The sequence below is a fragment of the Canis aureus genome, chromosome 22 (assembly GCF_053574225.1).
Source record: "Canis aureus isolate CA01 chromosome 22, VMU_Caureus_v.1.0, whole genome shotgun sequence".
NCBI classification, from domain to species: Eukaryota; Metazoa; Chordata; class Mammalia; order Carnivora; family Canidae; genus Canis; species Canis aureus.
The window spans coordinates 2,276,785-2,295,770 of NC_135632.1; the positions used below are offsets into that span (position 1 = coordinate 2,276,785).

General features: G+C 50.6%; 1 long non-coding RNA gene across 2 annotated transcripts; it reads right to left on the reverse strand.

The window, feature by feature from the left end:
* Window positions 1–1,732: 1,732 nt before the first annotated feature.
* LOC144293642 (uncharacterized) lies at window positions 1,733–10,814 on the reverse strand. Of its 2 annotated transcripts, none has more exons than XR_013360822.1 (3): window positions 10,653–10,814; window positions 7,727–7,940; window positions 1,733–4,168 (listed from the first exon to the last, which is right to left on the reverse strand). It is a non-coding gene; the product is annotated as an uncharacterized LOC144293642 (long non-coding RNA). The 2 variants fall into 2 exon arrangements; XR_013360821.1 differs by lacking the exon at window positions 1,733–4,168 and adding an exon at window positions 7,326–7,623.
* Between the last annotated feature and the right edge of the window lie 8,172 nt (window positions 10,815–18,986).

Below are 18,986 nucleotides of genomic sequence, written 5' to 3' on the forward strand. Positions count from 1 at the left end.
ACAATCTAGAAAAAAGTTTTCTCTCTCCTAAGAGAGAGCCACAAGGGAGAAAGAAGACCTCGTTCCGCCTCAGTGTCAACTGCCTTGGAACTACTGCTGCCACCTGCTACCTGACCAAGGAAGGAAGCCGGCATCGAGGGCTCAGAGCAGGGATGAGAAGGACCTGGGTCTTCTGATGCTGTTGACCTCTTCTAGCTCTGCACTTCTTGCTGTGGAAGGTACGTTTTCTACTGTTTAAGCAATTTATGTTCTTTGCAAGCAAAAGTCCTCATTGATACACCAAACATCTTCCTATGTTCATTCCATCAACCAATATCTGAGTGCATTCTGCTAAATACAAGTACTATCCTAACCCTCGAGCAATCAGGAGGTCACGTATTATTATTCCCATTTCACAGATGAGGAAGGTGAAACTTGGAACACACCAGTGCTCAGTAGGGTCAAATAGCTAATAAGGGCTAAAGTTAGAATTTGAACCTGGGTCTGACTCTAAAGCACACGTCCCATCCACCCTAGCATGCTCTCTAGCTTGAATGGCTTTATCACGTGAAGTTTCAGTGCATTGTCAGTTCTCAACTTTTTAGACCCCAGGACCCCTTTACATTCTTAGAGATGATTGAGGATCATAAAGTGTTTTTACGTATTTGGGTTATAACTATTGGTATTTAACACATTAAAAATTAAGACTGAGAATTTCAAGGTGTTTAATTAATTTAAAAATAGCATTAATAGCCCATTTCATGCTAACATTAGTAATATGTTTTTATGAAAAATGACCATCTTTTCCCAAACGAAACAAAATAGTGAGGAGAGTGACATTGCTTTACATTTTGGCAAATCTCTTTAACATCTGGCTTAATACAAGACAGCTGGATTCTATCTGCTTCTGCATTCAATCTGTTGTGATGGGTTGTTTTGGTGGAAGCATACAAAGAAAATCTGACTTCACACAGATACATCATTGGAAGAGAGAGGTGTATTTTATGAGCCTTTTCAGAAAATCGTGCAGATTCTTTGCTACCATGTCAAAACTGCACAACTTTTAGTTTCTTAAAAGTTAGTTGCAGTGTGGAACCTGAAGCCAAATGAATAACATTTTCATCTCAGTTGCGTTGGAATCCATTGGTCTGTCTTACGCTTTGAAGTGATCTTTACCCAGGCATAACTGTGTGATATCAGGCATCGGTCATTTGGAAAATGTTGATTCGCTGAGTTATGCAGACCTTCCCGATGTTGAGATATGAATCATACAGTATCTAAAATTCCATTTGTTAAAAAAATAAATAAAAATAAATAAAATCGCATTTGTTAGCATCCCCACCGATATCATCAGTAAAGTCTTTAAATACTGGTAAAGCTGTGGAGCTCATGGTACCTTCAAGGCACAAGTTTTCCAAAGTTTTTTTTTTTTTTTTTTTTTTTTTTTTGCCTGAAGTCTTCATTTCTACCACTGGCAACAAGCAGTCGGTTGTTTTCTTCGAAGTGACAGGCTCACTTGCCAACTTTGCGAAAAAGTCTGCCAGAGATCCGAGTCTGAGAGCCTGTCGTTGGCCTCTCAGCCATTCTTTTAGGTAGGAGTCGTGCTCTACGACGGGCGGCTAGTTTAGTTCGTAACTCAGACAATTGTGCACGTGTCCCAATTTCCCTTGGGACAGACAGGGGACCCTGGGAGACAGCAGGGGCTTTATGAGACTGACGCGCTGCCTACTGCGCTAAGGAGGCAGGTACAGCAGGGGCTTTAGACGTGTATTTCCCACTCCATGACATAGACCACTAAGAAGGCCGGTACCTCCAGGTGAGATTTAGTAAAGTGAGTATTTTGTATGGTTCCTCAAGGGCATTCTCTCTCTCTCTCTCTTTTTTTTTTTAGATTTTATTTACCTGTTTATTTGACACACAGAGCGAGCGAGAGCATAAGTAGGTGGGCGGTGGCAGATGCAGAGGGAGAAGCCGGCTGAGCAGGGAGCCCGACGCGGGGCTCCATCCCAGGACCCTGGGATCCTGAAGTGCCCCTGGGGATGGTTTGCTGCCGTTGCCTTGATTTGTGCTAAGGCACTGGGGCCTTTCTCCACTGTTGCTTTTAGGTCATCGATGCAAATGTCAGTGGGTGAAAAGAGGTAGAGAGCATCTCAACATCCTCGGGCACCTGGCTTTGCCTCGCGGGCCACCTGCAATAGGGGTGAGCTGCCAGGGGGCTGCAGCCTGCCCTTGGGGACCTGCCGCCGCGGGGTGCCTGCGGCCAACCCTGGCTCTTAGGAGAAACCACGGAGACGAATGGTCGTGGCAAGGCCCCGGGAGAGGGGTTCCACGTCACACCCCAGCCCGGCCCCAGGCACCGCTGTCACAGCCGGGCTTTCCGGAGGAGCCCTGGGCCGACTGGGTGCTGAGGTGCTTGTGAGGCCCTGGGTGGGAGGGAGGCCAAGGGGGCTCACCCCACCGCCGGTTGCAGACTCCCAACAGTGGGGATCCTCACCCCGCTTGTTTCCCTATTTCCTCCATTAGGCTACATAACTCATACTTGGCTCAATGCTCTGATTCCTGCAAATACTCCTATTAATGAAGTTATCTAAGCCGTTATCCTGGGAAAAAATCTTCCCTGATGCTGAATAACTTTTAAATAATGAAGGGTTTGTGTCCGGCGGGTGGGGGGCGTCAGGACTCCCCCTCCCGAGCAGCCCCTTTGCTCTGCAGCTGGCCAGCGCGGGCGTCCTGGCAGGACAAAGCACAGCTCGGGGGGCGTCTCGCTGAGCCAGTCCCTGTTTCCAGGAAAGAAAACCCATGTCCTTGAGCCAGAACTAATGCTCTCAGGGCTGGGATTTCTCTTTCTCTTGTTAGAGAGGGAAGAATGACAATGGTTTGCTTGAATCCCCGCAGTGGGAAAAGCCATCCAGAAATTCCAGCCCCCCGGACGTCACCAGGCCGAGATCCCGGCCCTGCACTCCTGAAGCACCGAGGAATCAGGGTTAGAGAAGGCTCCGGCTCCTGATTAGAGTATTAGAGTGAGGCTTGGGGCTACTCGCCCGGGAAGGGGCTGGCACACCGCTGGCCTGCTAGTCACTGAGCAAATCTCGTAAAGCACAGAAGCCAGGCGGACAACCCAAAAGATTGACCTGAATATGTTCTGCAAATGGTCCTTTCTGCTGCACTGCCGTGACCAAAAAAAAAAAAAAAGGCACGATCTGAACATGGCAGGGAGGGAAGTTCCCAGATCATCAGAGGAATGGCTCTGAGTTTTAGCAAGTTTTTCCTAAACTTGACCTAAAATGTTCTTTCCTTCAGGGCCACACAGGCTTTTTTTTTTCTTCCTTAAATACAAAACACAACTACCCTCACTTCTGTGCTGGGAGCACAAGAGTTGTAATGATCTGCTTGGCTCTGAGTCTCCAAATCTTCCCACTGAATTTCTCTAACCTCAGGCGTCAGGACCAGCCCCCCAGCCTTGCGAGGGAGGAAGGAGGAAGCAGGGGCTGCAAGGATACACTCAGGGCAATAATTTCCCAGATCTGGATCGAATTAGTCTGATCTGTGACATTCCGGCCTCCGCATGCTCTCAGGTTTGCGCACGGTGCTCCAGGTCCTCTGCCTGGGGACCAGCCACCCCCCACTCCCCCCCCCCTTTTACTTTTTCCCTTGAGCTTTTGCTTGGTATTTAGCTCTTCCTCTGATGTTGGCAGGATGCTCCCCCGCCCTCGCCACCACCACCGCTGTGGCATGTTATTTCCAGGCTGTTCTAGAGGGGAAAGTGGATTAATAACTTGGGGGAACGTATGTGCTGGTGCAGTCGCCAAACGGTCAGGGGTGTTGGAAGAGCCACACACCTGCTCTGGGCCTCACCTGTAAACGGGCTAAATTGGGAGGGGCTCATACACCTGGAGCCCAGAAGTACATTCTTTGCACACCCTTCCCCAATGTCCAGCCCTTGCCTCTACGGGCCGTTTGACGACAGCAGTGTCTCCCTGGGCTGAGGCCAGCTTTGGGGACCGCTGGACTTGATGGGTGCTAGGTTCTTTCGAGCCCTGAAATATGTCTTCTCGTCGTTTCTCCGAATGCCATGCTCGTGCACCACTAACTTGTCCTTAACGTGCCAAGCCTCTGTGCCTTCCCGGTCGTCCACAGGGTCTCAGACCACTCCCTGTCCCTCCAGACTGCCGTCTGGGCCTTCCACAGCCTGAAAGAGAAGAAACAAATCACTGGGTGATTTGTTAAGGTATCTCCTTTATTGAAAAGAGCGAAAGGGGGACTGCGAGGAGTCAGGTGCTGGCAAGCCCTGTGGGATCAAAGGACCGCAGGAGGCCCAGGTACCGCATCCCTGGAGCCACACAAAGAGGCTTCTGGAAAGAAAAGATTCCTACCGGTTCTCTGAGGGAGCAGATGGCCTCGGAGTGCTGCCCAGGGCTGCCCCCCCTCAGACACCGGCGCCCGCCTGGCTTCCTACTCCTGTAGGAAGCACGACAAGCTCCCACCTACACTGCTGGCCCGAATGTTTGAGAACTTGGAGCAGTTGGGAGCACAAACATTTACTTTCTGGAGGTGTTGTTTGGAGCTGCTGTGACCAAGGCCAAAAATGCAGTTTCCTAAATCCCCTGTTCCTATTGTGGGGCACACAGCACAGATTAAAGCAGAAGAAAAGAAGTCAGAAAAATAAACAGTGAGCAAGCCTGTTGACTATGCATCTGTAGAGAAAAGAGGGAAAATCTGGGCGGCTGTAGGGAAGAGAAAGACAACCAAAGAGGAAAGGAATCCAAGAACACACGGACAAAGTGTTAGTCGGGCCCGTGAAAACACAACATGAAAGAAAAGCCAGTCATATAGGACATAAACACTGAGAAAGGGATTCCATGGGGTAAGTAACTTAAGATGCTTTCCCAGCAGTAGCTAGGAGGGTCTCCCACTTAAAACAGAAGCATTTAGAAATAGGATTTGCCAGTAAGATAACCGCTCAAACAGAACCTGGAAAACTGAGGCAAAATTCCGGCCACACTTTCCCTAAATATCTCCTTAGGTCACTATTAAGAAAATAGAAAATCAAGATTCTTCCCGTTAATTTACTTCTTAATCTAAACCTTCCCAAGAGAACTTGAAATAAAATGATAACACGGATCAAAGAGCTGGCATCAAGGACCAAAGGGAAATATCTCAGCTCGTCAGAAAGTCAACAGTGGCCTAAGTGCTTAAATACTTGGGAGGGTGGATGACTGGAAGCCCCGGTCAGTCAGTGACCACGTAACCTCGGAGACACTTTCTGGAACTTCCGTGCCTCGGTGGGCTCATCCGTAGGATGGCACGTCACTGCTTCACGGCTCCGTTGTGAGCAAGCGAACTAAATAACAACTAAATAACGTGCCACCATGGTCCTTCGGATCTGGAGTGAGACCCTCTCCTCTTGAAGAACCCAGAGACTGGTTGTTTTTTAGGAAAAAAAGAAAGTCTTCCCAAAGTCACCCAAACAACAAGGAAGAAACCATTCAGAGGAGAGGGGAAAAAGGAAAAGTTTGACCCAGCTTTGCGCTCCATGTCCTCTTTCTAATAAAGAGACAAGGCAAGCAAGTCCTTCGCCTTCTACTAAGAATCCACCTGGAAGGTTTTCCCCGTAGGTTACCATAAGGTCCAGGCTCCAGGATCCAGGCTCCAGGCTCCGGAGGGGCTGCGCTCATAGAAACCGCTCCTCTTACCTGTTGCTGCAGGAACGTTTGGCCTATGCAAAGGTCGCAGGTGTGAGAACAGATGGTGTTGAGGACGGGGTGCTCCGGGGGCGGGGGTGGGGGCCTGGGGCAGGGCCGCGACCTGCACATGCGAGTGGGCGCTCCCCCTCTTCTCTAGGGTCTCTAGGAGCCGGGGCCAGCGGCGTCCACACGGGCTGCTCCGAAGTCCACCCCGGCATCACTGCGGGGAGCCTCCCCCGGGAGCCAGGTGCCCGTGCTCCGGGCTTAAGAAGGAAGGGCAGGGGCAGGGAGAGGGACGGGCGGGAACTGCGCAGGAGCTGTTTCCTGGGGAGGAGGACACGGTTCACAGCCAGGCCGGCTGTGCTTTGGGCCGCAGGGAGGCCGGGGAGTCGGGGGAGGCCGGGGGGAGGCCTGGGGGAGGCCGCGGGGAGGCCGCGTGCTGCTGGCGCAGTCCTGAGCGTGGCTCCCAGGCCCGGCCTCCGCAGGTGTCCCAGTGCAAGACCCGAGTGTGCAGGCCAGGCCGGGAAGGGCTCGGCGGGCAGCCTGACGGGGTGTGCAGGCCCCTGGCACCGGGCTGGGATTCTGAACGTCACCCAACCCGGGCCACCGGGGACTCAGCAGCTCTGTCCCAGGCCCCCATACTCCTGCCCTTTGGGGTTGGCTTCAGCAGGAGGGCACCCACCACTGGTCCCTAAGCCCCTGTGCCAGGGATGGGCACTCTGCTCCCCAGGGCTTGGATCCCATAGGTGCCCCAAGCCCACCCGGCAGTCAGCGGAGACCAGTTAGGAGCTCCCCTGGGACCCCAGGCCCTGTGTGAGCCCCTGAGGGTCAGCCCCCAGCCCCCAGCCCCCAGCTCCCGGGCCCTATGTGAAGCCCTGAGAGTCAGCCTCCAGTCCCCATCCCCCAGCCCCCGGGCCCTATGTGAGCCCCCGAGGGTCAGCCTCCAGCCTCCAGCTCCTGGGCCCTATATGAGGACCCAAGTGTCAGTCTCCAGCCCCCAGGGCCCTGTGTGAGCCCCTGAGGGTCAGCCCCCAGCCCCCAGGCCCTATGTGAAGCCCTGAGAGTCAGCCTCTAGTCCCCATCCCCCAGCCCCCGGGCCCTATGTGAGCCCCCGAGGGTCAGCCTCCAGCCTCCAGCTCCCGGGCCCTATATGAGGACCCGAGTGTCAGTCTCCAGCCCCCAGGGCCCTGTGTGAGCCCCCGAGGGTCAGCCTCGCCCCTTTTTGCAGGGAGGCAGGAGGGAGCATCTGGGTCCACAGCCTGGCAGGGGGCACAGTGAGGATGCCCCGCTCCCTGTGCCCCATTGTCCCCCAAGGGGCAGTGCAGGGAGGGCCGCGGCCCCTCACTCCGGGGCAGCCTCGGGCAGAGGCCGGGGGCCTGCAGGTGCCCCCCTCGCCCGCCCGAGCGGAGCTGCCCGGATCCACCCAGGGCCACGGGCTCCCGTGACCCGGGAGAGAGCAGGAGAGGCCTGGCCCAGTCCCCGCCGCTCCGGACCCCAGCAGCCTGGAGGACCTGGAAACTGAGTTGAGAGACGGAGGCTGACCCAGAGTTCTGCAGTCAGGAGGAGGAAGGAGGGTTCTAACTGGACCGCAAGTGCCAAGAGAGGAGCGCAACCTGCCGAGATGTGCACAGGGACACGCTTCTCGTTTTTTAATGCGTTCATTTGTTTGGTTTGGCCAGAAACAGAGCACACTTGAAGGCAGTGATCAGAAAAATGAAAACCGTTTCATGTTTTACCCCGAGTTGGGACCCCCCGTTGGGCCGCTGTGTAATCCTAAGCAGCGAGGGGACCCTGGAGGCATGGACCGGAGAAGCTTCTAGAAGCTTCTCCGGCCCCAGACGCCGGCCTTCACTGCAGCAGGGTATCCCCCTGAGACAGACGCAGCCATCGCTGGGGGGCAGCTGTGTGTGGGCGCGGCTGGAGGCCGGCGATGAGTCAATCCTGGGGTCCCGGCTGAGTCCTGGGGGGCAGGTGGGAGGAGCCACTGAGAGAACTTGAAAGGGCCACTTGCCCTGGAATTGGGTAAGACTCGAGGGAAAGCGGGGCTCTACAGTCGCGCTTACCTTGGTACAAACTCTGTGCTCGAGGTTAAAAGTTGTTTGCTCGGCAACCACTGCATCTAAAGCTGTGATGTCCTGGACAGAAGCCACTAGTCGCACGTGACTATTTAAATAGAATTAAAGATCCAGTTCTTCCGTCACACTAGTCACATGTCAAGCGCTAAGTAACCACATGCAGCCAGGGGCTCCTGTGTTGAATAGTGAAGATGAAAGGACGCTGCCATTTTGCAAAAAAAAAAAAAAAAAAAAAAAAAAATTCTTTTTAGGCTGCTCTGCTTCAAAGAAAAAGCTTTTGTTCCGATGATGGCAGAGAAAATAAGGGCCAAGCTGGACCTCGGAGCTATCATCTGGTATGTTCGAAATTAAAATTCCAAACTTCATGGGCAAAGTCAAAAGTTAAAGTGACGTCACAGAGCGAGGACAAGGAGCAACCCCATTACTGCAGAGGACACAGTGAGCCCTGAGCTCAGAAGTGTCCCTGAGTTCTGCGTTAGGAATTTGAGGGGGGCCTTAGTTCTCAAGGACAGCCAGGTCGCTTGGCAGAGGCCGCTGATCCCCAGGGAAGGGCAGTGGGTGCCCAGCACAGGTGATGGTGGGACTCAGGGAAGGTGAGAGCATAGGGTGGCAGGGGTTCCACTACGGCAATTACTTCCGTTCTGGAAACTCTCAAAAACGGAGTGATATTTGAGAGCCAAGAGCCTGGGATGTATGCATTACAGGATTTTGTTTTTCTCACTGGGCCACGAGAAGTAGCAGACGACGCCCAGGACTCCTCTAACGCTGTGTGACTAATTACTCCAAAACTCACTGGCTTAAGACCGCAGTGATCATCTATCATCCCTCACAGCTTCCCACCATGCACCAGGAATCTGGGCCCACAGCGGAAGGGTGTCTGGAGCTCGGGGTCTCTCGTGGGGTGGCAGTCCAGACCCCAGCTGGACGGCGGTCACTCCGAGGTGTGACCAGGCTGCCCCACCTCCAGGGTAGCTCGACTCACACATCTGGCGAACTGCTGCTGGCTCTTCCCAGGAGGCCTGCGTGCTCTCAACGTGGGCTCCGTCCCAGGGCCTTCCCGAGCCTTCTCACAACACGGTGGCTGGCTTGCCCCAGAATGAGCGTCAAGCCCGTGAAGCCACAGGCGGTACTTCTGCTGCAGCCTGTAGTGACACAGGCCAGCCCTGCCCCGGTGTGGGAAGGAGGCCTCCTACGTGATGACTACTAGGAAATACTAGGGGGCAAAGTTTATAGGGGCCCTCGTGGAGGCTGGCTACCACCTAGCCACGCGGGCTGCACGCTCCAGATTATCACAACGTACGACTGGAAATCTGTCCGTTGCAAGTAGCCAAAACCTACCTTAAACCATTTCAAGGAAAATCAAATAAGAGCGAATGCGTCTACTAGCATATATGACGGAAAGGTCTTGATGTACCTAGATGGGGGGCTTCAGTGACATCCCCAGGGTTCTGTCTCATTCTCAGGCCGACTCTCCTCCTGGACTCTCCTCCACCAGGAGCTCCAGCCTCGCATCTCCAGCCTACCAGAGAGAGAGACTGCCTCTTTCCCATTAGCGCCAACAAAAATCCCAGCGGGCTGCCACTGGCTGGAATCATCATCTCTGAACCAATCCCTGTGATCTTTCGAATATGGTACGGATGGATTGGCCAGGCTGGTCACCTGCTTGTCCCTAGACCAGCTGGCTGTAACCAAAAAAATAATAATAATAAAATAAAATGGTGAAGGGTGCTGGGCTGAACAAAAGCACATCCCTGTCTGCTTTCATAACAGAAAATTATATTACGCTCGCCCCCTTATGAAGACTGACAATGCCAAACTCCCAACCCAGAAACACATCACTGTTTTCCATTAGCCTTCCTACACAACCAGATGTAGACATTCTTCTGTGAGATTTATTTTGCACAGCCAAGGCTGGGGATTTCTCCTGGTCTGATAAATCCCTGGTATCTCTAAATCTGGGTGGTGCTTCAAGGAGCCACGGTTTTGGTTTATACCGATCCCAGTACATCATTTCCAAGGCCCCCTCGTGCGTCTTTTTGCCAGCAGGTGGAAAGAGAGTGACTTCCCAGCAACACCTTAAAGATGTGTGAGTAAAATTACTTTATTGAAGAGAAATAGGACCTTGCATAAGTGGGGTATAATAAATCCAGTAACAGCTCACTCGTCTGGGGTGGCTGATTTATGATGTATCCAACCCTTTGGAATACAGGCTGTGTTCCTGGGTGGGGAAAAGTTTCCGCAGATCAGATAAAGCCCTCGCACAGCTGTACATTTAACCACCCATTTGAAGCTATATTGATTCTAATTGAGCATATAAACATGTGGTTCTGGACGTGGTGGATTTTTCTAGTTCCCCAGTCCATGGCATATAAGAAACAACAGACCGAGTGGGCTGTGGCAGGGAGTCACTGTGCTGCCAGCAGAGAAGATACCTGGTGGTCTGAGCGGCTACGATGGTAGTGGTGTCCTGGCTCTTGTTGCTCTTTTTTTTTTTTTTTTTTAAGATTTTATTTATTTATTCATGAGAGACACACACAGAGAGAGAGACAGAGACCCAGGCAGAGGGAGAAGCAGGCTCCATGCAGGGAGCCCAATACGGGACCCGATCCCGGGACTCCAGGATCACACCCAAGCCGAAGGCAGCTGCTCAGCTGCGGAGACACCCAGGGGTCCCCTTGTTGCTCTTTCTTTAACATGGGTGGTGGGTAAGACACTGCCAAGCACTTGAGCACTTTCCACGTCATGTCTCATTCGACCCTGACAACCCTATAAGCTCAGGGCTTTGCCCCATTTTGCAGATGGGAAAACTGAAGCTTAGGGTGATATCCAGTTATTAAGAAGAGGTCGCATGCTTGGTGACACCTATTGAATAAAACAGGTTAGTAGGTCGCCTCATTTTTCAAAAATGGCTCACCGGACACTTCTCAGGGCGTAGATGGGTAAGTGGAAACGTCACTTTCAAGCTCCATCTCTCCCAGATAAGGCAAAATAAGGTGTCTCTGGGGTGTCTTCCAGGCCTGAGATTCTGTATCGTTGAAGGCCTGGGCTTCTAAGGTCAAAGAACTTCATACACGATTCTGAGGGGGGTGTCTGTAGGCACTGCCAGGGCTCCCGTGGGAGGTCTTCAGGCCTCCCTGCCAGGGCGCAGAACGGGGACGCCTGGGACAGTGGAGGACAACGCGGTCTCTTTTCAGAGTGATGGCTAAGGACGCCCCGACATCTCCGTGGTGGCTCTGGTTCCTACAGCTCCGTGTCCCTGCCCACGCGGCATCGTGGCCTACTCCTACCCCGGGTGTCCACAGGCCTCAGCTGCCCTCCTCCCGTCTCAGGATGACACGGGACACATTCAGAGAATCCTTCTGAAGGTCCCTGGACCTGAGGTCAGATGCGGGAACCGCGGAGGCTCCTGCTTTCCTTTGCTCCCTCCCCTTGGTCCCGCTGGTTGACAGAAGGGCCGTTGGCGTCGCTGGTTTCTTAACCTTGGCAAGCAAACGAGGGGGGAGAATCCACTGTGTGTTTTCTTCTCTCACAGGTCGAATTAAGAGGCCCTTTGGGATCCCGCTCAGCGGGGTATTGGAGAGGATAAGCGTTTTTCAAGACGCCAGGAGTCCCTGAGATTATGTGGCTTTCATAGAGAGGGTGCGAGTGTGATCCTTCCTGCCGTCCTCCCGACCCGGTGCGGCCCGAGGCCTAACCTGCAGCCGACCCACGTCCTCCTCGCCCCTTGGCTGCCAGGATCTCTGGGGAGCGCGGGGATTTCGGTTTCCTGAGCTCAGGCCTACGAGGTGGGCCTTCAGTGTCTGACCCTCGGCAATTCGACGCCCGCGCCCGATGTTCTTTCCGGCCTGGAACTGACCCTCGCACCCATTTAGAAACACTTTCTTGCACAGGACCCAGAAGAGGCATCAAGGAAGAAAGAGCCAAGTATCGAAATTGTCCTTTGAGAGATAGAACTGATCCCTGGATTCAAACCCTCTGCCGTAACTGGGCGTGATGTTCTCCTTCAAAGATATTTCTTTGTTCAGTGTTAGAGCGTATAAGGATCAGATATACGCTCCTAGGGGCGGATCTTTTTCCCTGTATATCTTTGGGGAAAAAAGCAGAAAAACAAACAAATAAATAAACAGGCCGTTCGTTGAGCTTCTCTGAAGAAATCCCGCAGGACCGCATCTAGAATGGCCTCTATGCTACAGACTGTCTTCGTCTACGCAAGTGCATGGGAGGAAGATGGTTTGGTCCAGCTCCCTCTGCTTCAATACCAGCTGTGAACCGAATTGTGTTCCACCCAAATTCATATGTTGAAGCCCTCAACCCACAGTGTGAGGGTGTTTGGAGTGGGGCCCTTGGGTAGGGCCCTCATGTTCTCTCTTCTGTTTCCCTCCCTTTCTGCAAACCAGAAGGAGGATGGTCCCCAGGACCCGGCTATTTTGGCACCCGGGTCGCCGGGTCGCAGACTTCCAGTCTCCAGAGCAGCGAGCAATACATTTCTGTTGTTTAAGCCACCCGGTCTATGGGCTTTGTTATGAAAGTCCGAGCTAACAAGACAATACTCCACGCTGGCTTTTCTGACCCAGCTCTGTCTCCGTCACGGCCACGCTGGCCGCCCTGGCCACAGGTCCTGGACAGAGCGGTTATGTAGGGGATTTCCAGAGAAAGCCATGTCCTCACTATTGTGCCTCAGCTCTAGAAAACTGAGTCGATACACAGGTTCTTGTTAGGAATGCATTTTAAGGGCAGACGTTGTTAAAACTCGAAGCCAGGCCTGGCAAAATGAGGCTTCGTAAGGGGCAGATCTATTATTAGAGGGCATTTAGTTTCAGAAACGATCTCAGTGGATCCTATGAGCGGGAATCATAACATCACTCCTCATTCCACTTACGAGAAATTATGTTTCTCTCTAACTTTTCCCCTGGGCAACTGAAGTTATTTGTGGGAAAACTCTTATTTCCTGGGCGGAAAATCAAAAGTAGGCAGATGGATGTCTGATACCTGTAAAGAACACACAATGGAGAATCTTAAACGACCTTTTTGAAAAAGGGTGTTTTGTGTGTGTTTTTCGTTTTTCACACACAAATATGTGGTTCATCTTTCTTTGAAGGGTATTTTAGAGACGGTCTGGAAAATACATGCTTTGAAAAGGAGGAGCATCTTGAGCCCTGCAGGTCCATTTCGATCCTTACATCTCAGAAATCAAAGTGCCAAAGAAACTTTGAATGTCTCTAGTCACTCCTGACTTGGCAAAATACTTTATTCCAGCTTTGGAGAGGGCACCTGTTCAAATGCCCGGCCTAGCAGGGGCTCTGCATAGCCCTTCGAGGGGCCTGTGTGACTATCAGGCTGGTCTCCTAGGTGTTCCCATATTTGGAAGTTGGCACTTGTAGTAGAGCCTGGGCCTGAAAAGAAACCACTTGGCCGACTTGGAAAAATTCTCCTGAACCTGATGCTGCTGGTCCTGTCCCACACGGGATAACCCAGTCCTGCCACATTCTTCCACAGAGTCAGAAGTTCACTAGGTCCCTGGGCTTGCTGAGATCAGAGCGGGGAGCTCGATGAAAGGCTACCAAGAATAAATTCCCTGGAGGTGGTATGTCTGACGAGGAAGCAGTAGAGAGCTGTTGGCACATGAGGCTATCTTCGGACACACAGCTCTGCAATGCTGCTTTCTCCAATGTCTGCAGATCTGAAGGAAAATTGCCCCATGGAGGTGCTCACAGACAGCCATCCCATTGGGAGTGGGGGCCAGCTGGAAGCTGCCGCCAGTGTCTTAGGAACTTCACTTTCATAGTACTTCAAGCTTGAAAAAACATTAATTGTTCCTTTAAGGAACTGAGGAGATGACTGTAATGGGGAGCGTAGGGGTCTAAACCCCAAAGCCACCTGCGCGGCATGGCACTGATGTATGAAACTAGATGTAATTTTATATAAGAAACTGAGTAGCCGACCTCTAAGAATTCTGAGAAAGGCACACTCTTCAGCAATTAACACGAGCCTACTTCATGTATTTAATTAATCAAGACGGAGGAAGATTTTCCAGTGGGACAATTCACATGCCTGCCCTGTAGCTCCCAGCATATATAACGTCTGGAAAGCTCCAATGACATTTTCATGTCTTCCTGGTGCTGGGCCAGTGAATGGGCCACAAGAAATGTTTATACCGACAGTCATTACCAAAATGTTCCTCACGGCAGAATCTCATTAATTAGGCCTAGCCAAACCTGCCGGCCACACCCAGGACCCAGCCGAATAACCTTAGAGGATTTAGAAACACCCCTTGGACAAACACTCATTTATTATGACCTGTATTCAGTGAATCAGCTCCACAGCACGATACCACCTGTCAGAACTTCCTCAGGACAGAATGTTTTATAAACTACAATCAAAGACTTCAGCTTTATTTTTCATCATGGAATATGTTTCCAGTCATGGCAATGATACTCTTCAAACACTTTGCAAATATTAATTTTTATTCCACTTTGACCCATGTTTTGCCCACAACCAAGGACAATGTGATTCATTTTCTTCAGTCCCCTGATCAAAAGACTAGTTTCTACCAGTGCCGTTTGTTTTTCCTGAAATTGATGTGAGCTTTATTTTTTCTCCAAAGCCCTGTAACATTTCCAGAATGGGTCAGAAACTCTTCTGAGCAGCACCACCCATGCCCCGCCCCCACCTGCCTTTCTTGGAAGGCTCTGGAAAGTTATTTGAGTGTGAGCTCACATCCCTGGGTACTGAGGGTACCTTTGGACCTGGAGTTTCCTTCAACACACGTGTATGAACTGCTGACTCCGTGCCAGGTCCTGTTCAAAGTACTGCATAAACAACATAGGCAGTCATGTTTCATGCTCCCCTAAGTTTCACCTTCTAGTGGAGGGTGGCAGGCTAGGGGGGAAAGTAAACCAAGAAGTCATTTTTGAAAGTGACAAATGGTAGGAAGACAATGCAAAGGATAACAGAGAGGGACTGGGGATGTGTGTGTGTGTGTGGGGGGGGGGGGGTGGTCAGGGAAGATCTGCTTAGGGAATAACAGTTTAGTTGAGACCCGAATGATAATATTACGGTAATCATGGCAGTTCTGTCTGATAGACTTCTCTATTTCTTTTTAAAGATTTTATTTGTTTACTTGAGAGAGAAAGAGCATGCATACAAGTGGGGGGAAGGGCAGAAGGAGAGAATCTCCAACAGACTCCCCACCAGGCCGGGTGCCCAACTTGGGGCTCGACCCTACAACTCCGAGATCATGGCCTGAAGCAAAATCAAGAGCCAGACACCCAGCCGACTGAGCCACCTAGGCACCCCTATATCTCTCTATTTTTAAAGCAATTCCACAAAGATATACACTCAGAGCAAAGAGAGTGATTAGGAAGGCATTGTCCTCTCATATTTTTTGTTTCTTGAGTGGGAAAAGGTATGGAGAGTGATGATAAATTGGTTGTCTCTAAGGAGGTTGACATTGCATTATCTACCAAATTTTATTTATTTTTTGTTTTTTTAAAGATTTTATTTATTTATTCATGAGAGACACACACAGAGAGAAAGAGAGAGAGAGAGAGAGAGAGGCAGAGAGACAGGCAGAGGGAGAAGCAGGCTCCATGAAGGGAGCCCAATGTGGGACTCGATCCTGGGTCTCCAGGATCACACCCTGGACTGAATGCGGCGCTAAACCGTTGAGCCACCCGGGCTGCCCTATCTACCAAGTTTTAAAGTACACTGTCCTTTGGCCCAACAACTCTACTTCTAAGATTTCCTTCTATAGAAATAATGGCACATAGGCATGAATATGTGTGTGTGTGTGTGTGTGTGTAGGTATAAGGATATTCGCCGCATCGTTTGTAGTAGCAGAAGACTGCAAACAACCCAAAAGTTCATCAGTAAATTCTAGAACATCCATAGCAAAGAATGCTTTCAGTCATTAAAAAGAACGAGGTTGAGCTCCTGGATGAACTAAGTGAAGAAAAGCAAGGTGCATGAGCCGTGTGTTCAATATCCTATTGCCTTTTAAAGCATCTGTACACACATACGTGTTACCTCCGGAGGCGGCTATAAGAAACTGGGAACAGTTTTTACCTTAGCAGGGGTTAGAGGAGAACTAGGGAGACTCTCTATACTCTTTGGTGACATTTGCATTTTTTATGTATTGCACATCTTAGCTAGTTAACAAACACGTTATGACAATCAAGGCTTCACAGTATAAACAGGTAAGGAATATCCATACAAAATTCTTTGCATGTGTTCTTCAACGTCCCAAGTCCAGCCAGGATGAGTTTTAAGTGTTCGAAGTGCCAAAGCTCCTTAAGTCAGGGATGTAATCAGTTTGTGGGCTGGCTCAACACCACAGCCGGGGCTTGGCTGGGGCTCTGGGAGCGTGAGCTTAGGAAATGTTTCAGGAAAGGCATTTTCTTTTCCGACGAGCATCCTTTTGGGAAGACAGTGCACTCACTTCTAGGCCATTCACATGTCTGACCAGCTGACCTGACCCGTGTTCAGAGAGAGAACCGAAAAAAAAAAACAAAAAAAAAAAACGATTTATCTTTAAAAATACTTCCCAGCGCATATACAGTATTTTAACTTTCCTCCTTCTAAGTTCGAACAGACTTTGTTTTCTATGAACTTGTTCCAGTAAGAATGTTTTTCTTAGCTCTCACAGCTATTTCATGTTCTGGTCCATTTATGATTATGGGCTGATAAGAGTCTTCGGCTACTAGTAAAATTTTAAGAAATATGATGGAAATCAGATGTCTGTATTCCCAGCACAGGGTCTGTGCCTCCTACGATGCTGCACCGGGGAAGAACAGCAAACGGGACTTAGAACTTTCATTCTCCTGGGAATGAAAATCTGCCCCATGTCAAATAAATCATTTATACATATAAAAGTTTTATTTAAAAGAAAATGTGCTGTCAATAATCTGAGATAGCCATGGAAACGACATTCAGGATCTATTTTAAAAATGCATTAAATATGCATCTAGTAGAATCACGAGGAATTAACTCGCTTGTGGGCAAAGTTTCCATCGGCTGCGCGGAGGCCGTGAGAACCAGGCAGGCCGGGCCGGGGTGGCCGGGGTTTGGGGCCCGCTGGGGCTGCATAAACGAGAACTGGCTCCTGAGGAAACAAAGAAAGGCCTGGTAAGCCCCAGAGAAGGGCTGCATGTGAGGCTGAGTCAGAGCCCAACCTGACAAGGGGGTGGCGAGGCAGAAACGGCTCCCCTGGGGGGTGACTGTCCCTCTGCGAGGCCGGGTGCGGGGACGCCTTCCTACCGCAGGTGCAGGTCCCCGGAGAGCAAGCCAGAGTCATCACCACAGGAGGCACCACCCTATGGATAGGAAGTCATTAAAAAGTGGGTCACTGCAGAGGCCTGCCTAACTGTGGGCCAGGGTCCCTGGTCCTCAGGATCGGGTTTCAGGCCAGGCTTGGTGGCTCTGGAGGACACACCTTCCCCGGTAGTCTCGGGGGAGGGAGGAGGGGGGGTTGTGGTTTGAGCACTGGCAAGTGGAGATGGAGAGAGAGAGAGAGAGAGAGAGTCATTCAGACGAGACCCTAGACGTGAAGGCTGAAAGTGGCTTTGCCCCAGCGAGGGCAGCAAATATATCTGTGCAGATCAGAGTGACAAGTGGGAACAATCTCGGATTTCCACTTGGATTTTCCACCTTCCATCTATGAGATTCTTCTATGGAGGAGTCACTCCACTTGGAATCAGAGGACTTTCCTCATGAAACGTATATATGACTCTAAGGTCAAGGTCTGAGTATTAATGATGGAAGCTATAGACTTATTATTTCTTAATCTGTCTTAGAATCATGCAGTTGGGGGATCCCTGGGTGGCGCAGCGGTTTAGCACCTGCCTTTGGCCCAGGGCACGATCCTGGAGACCCAGGATCGAATCCCACGTCGGGCTCCCGGGATGGAGCCTGCTTCTCCCTCTGCCTGTGTCTCTGCTTCTCTCTCTCTATCTTTCATAAATAAATAAATAAATCTTTAAAAAAAAAAAAAAAAGAATCATGCAGTTGGAAGGGGCAGTATCACTGGCTGTACAGATGAGGAAACTGAGGCCTGGGAGCGTTAAGTAATGTGGTAAAGCTCTCCAGGAAGCTGGGGCTAGAACTTACGTTATCCTTCTCTAAGCAGAGTCCTTGGCTATTTAAAAAGTAATCTTCTATTTATACGTTCCGCTCACACCTCTGTTCACTCACTTTCAAACTCTGTGGTCCATTTCCCTGTCCCAAAGAAAAGTGAATATGTTGACTAAGTAGAAAATTTCAGAAAGCTGAGCTGAAAGAAGAAGAGCAAGGGGGGTGGGGAGAGAAAGAGTGAGCACACAGACCTATATAAGGGCCCACCAAGCTTAATGTGACCCATTATTAATTAACAAATAATGTCCAGATTTAATAACACTTTAGTCATAAGCGGACCCCAGCTCACATATATGACATACAGAAGGTAAGATGAAGCTGTGTGTTCAGGGGAAGCCAGGACTGCCTAGACCATCGGCTGGCTGACGTCTTGCCCTGCTCTGGGATTCTGCGCTTAATCACTGCAGGTGACATTCATGCGGCACCAGGGGAAAAGGAACTTGGCATTTTCCAGTTCAGTGGGTCTGAACAAACCACATAATTTGGCATTAAATAGATTGTATTTTACCAGAATTTTCCAGTCCTGCAGTTTGTATCGATCAAATCAACGAAATTATTGCCACTCTGGATATCTGTGAAAAGACCATTTAAAAACCTGGTGCCTCGGGGGCCCCTGGGTGGCTGAGTGGTTGAGTGCCTGCCTTCAGCTCAGGTCATGACCCCAGGGTCCTGGGATCAAGTCCCACATCGGGCTCCCTGCATGGAGCCTGCTTCTCCCTCTGCCTGTGTCTCTGCCTCTCTCTCTCTCTCTCTGTACCTCTCATGAATAAATAAATAAATAAACAAATAAATAAATAAATAAACCCAAACAAGAACCTGGTGCCTCACCTTACATATCCTCACGCAACACCTCTCCTGGTGATGGGGAAATGTCCCATTCTGCTGAGTCACAGTCATTTCCTCCTTCCCTCACTTGGGGTGGGGTTGCAATGACCAGTGACACTTTGGGGACACATCCTGCCTTATATGTTTATGTGGCTTAGCTAGTCTTACATTAATCTTATTCCTTAAGAATGGGACCCAAAATCTTGTGGCCCTTCTTCTGCACCTCTGCATCCACTCACTCACAGAACATTATTATTGAGTGTTCACAACACCCGGTTTCTAAAAAAGATCCACG